The sequence below is a fragment of the Penaeus chinensis genome, chromosome 4 (genome assembly GCF_019202785.1).
Source record: "Penaeus chinensis breed Huanghai No. 1 chromosome 4, ASM1920278v2, whole genome shotgun sequence".
In the NCBI taxonomy this organism is placed as follows: Eukaryota; Metazoa; Arthropoda; class Malacostraca; order Decapoda; family Penaeidae; genus Penaeus; species Penaeus chinensis.
Genome location: NC_061822.1, coordinates 5371592 through 5374091, shown reverse-complemented (window position 1 = coordinate 5374091; position 2500 = coordinate 5371592). Strand labels below are relative to the sequence as shown.

The 2500-nt window shown below is 23.0% G+C and overlaps 1 long non-coding RNA gene across 1 annotated transcript in view; it reads right to left on the bottom strand.

Annotated features, from left to right (window-relative positions):
• The window catches only part of LOC125025128, an 86099-nt gene that overhangs the window by 12819 nt on the left and 70780 nt on the right, over positions 1–2500 (bottom strand). The window lies entirely within an intron of this gene.

Genomic DNA, 2500 nt, shown 5'->3' with positions numbered 1-2500 from the left:
AATCTAGTCTTATCTTAGAGTATTGTAAGTGTCCATCACCCTCAGTTCCATTTAATGTTATTGTTGCTATTATTATTATCATTATTATTATTGTTGTTGTTGCTGCTATTATTATTATTATTATCATTATTATTATTATTATTATTATTATTATTATCATTATTATTATTATTATTATTGTTATTATTATTGTTATTATTATTATTATTATCATTGTTGTTGTTGTTGCTGTTATTATTATTGTTATTGTTATTGTTATTGTTATTATTATTATTATTATTATTGTTGTTATTATTATTATTATTATTATTATTATTATTATTATTGTTGTTGTTATTATTATTGTTATTATTATTATTATTATTATTATCACTGTTGTTGTTGTTGTTATCATTGTTTTCCTTATTATTATTGTTATTGTTATTTTGTTGCAACTATCATTTTATTATTATTATTATTATTATTATTATTATTATTATTATTATTATTATTGTCCTCCTTATTTTGTTATTATTATTATTAATATTATTATTATTATTACCATTATTATTATTATTATCATTGTTATCATTATTATCATTATTATCTATTACTATCTATCTCTATTATTATTGCTATTATCATTATTAATATTACCATTATAATTGTTACTATTATTATTGTAATTGTTACAATTATCATTGTAATTGTTACTTTTATCATTGTAATTGTTATTATTATCATTGTAATTGTTACTATTATCATTATCATAATAATCATTATTGTTATTATCATTACCGCTGTTATTGTTATTATTATCATTATTATTATTAATAATCTTACTATTAGAATTACTATTGATCTCAAGACTAAAATAGTTTTTAAAAAAATGTTTTCCCTGACGCTAACAGAAAGATGAAATACCAACCTTAACTGTATCACCAAAACTTTATATTAAAAAATAATTTGCATATAGAAAAAATCAGTCAAAAAACTTTTCAGATAAATATACTAATTGTTGGTTAGACTGATGATTAAACATCCTGGTTACTTGGGGGAAAGTAAGGCTTTTCCAACCTGTTTCTTCCTCAGTGTATCACGTCTTTATGGACAGCACGAAGACAGTGACCGGCTCAGCAACCACTCAGCCTCGCCATGTTTGCTCTTGACCACCATTTATTACGAAAGAGTAAAAGGTGTTAAAGACGAAGACTCAAGTTAGGTAATAGCGCGTCATTTGAATCCCAGATTGACAGTATTAAGAAAATATTAGGGATGTATTGGAGAGTGAAAGATGAGCAAAATAACAGTTTCGTATGTTTTCCTTTTTTTTTTTTTTTTGTAGGGAAGCGTTTATTTTTCTTATGCTATTTGATATGGTTGTCTCGTTTTTTTGTGTGTGTGTGTTTTTTTTTTTTTTTTTTGTTAATGAAAACGCTTATTTCCTTTCGTGTAACCAGCAAACATTAGGAGTGAATAATTCCGTCCCTCTAGCTAAGGCACAATCACAGATGGTGAATCTAGTCTTATCTTAGAGTATTGTAAGTGTCCATCACCCTCAGTTCCATCTAATGTTATTGTTGCTATTATTATTATCATTATTATTATTGTTGTTGTTGCTGCTATTATTATTATTATCATTATTATTATTATTATTATTGTTATTATTATTGTTGTTGTTGTTATTATTATTGTTATTATTATTATTATTATTATTATTATTATTATTGTTGTTGTTGCTGTTTTTATTATTGTAATTGTTATTGTTATTATCATTATTATCATTATTATTATCATTATTGTTGTTGTTGTTGGTATCCGAACACGTACGATTATTTTTTCATTTATTACTTTCTGTACTTCGTTATAACTTTTTTGGGGGGTACGGGTATCTTTTTTTTTTAATAGTATCAAGAATAAATCTTTTACTTAATCTGGGTTTTATTGATCACCACTATCACAAAAATCCCCCCTTTTAATGATTAGAAAGGAAAAAAATTAAGCTACCCCCACGACCTTTCGTAACTGCGAAGCTAGACTATCCTCACCGAACCTTTAGTAAATCAAAGGGTTTTCTCGTTGCACTGCAATTACCATAATTACTATTTTATTATTATGTTGTTCTTGTTGTTATTATATTTTTGTTGTTGTTTTTCTTGTTGTTGTTAATACTGTTTTGTTGCTGTTTTATCATTATCATCATTAACATAATTTACGTTACTGTTATCGTTATTGTTATTATTGCCATTATAATAATTAATTATAGATATTCGTTACTATTACTGGTGTGGTTGTTTTTTATAATTATTGTTATTGTATTATTGTTATTCTTATTATTATTGTTATTGTTATCATTTTATTACCATTATTATTATTATTATTATTATTATCATTATTATTATTATTATATTGTTATTATTATTATTGATCATCATTATCATCATTATTATCAAAATTTTTGTTATAATTATTGTTACATTTTGTTATCATTATTATCATTATAACTTTCACTATTATTGTT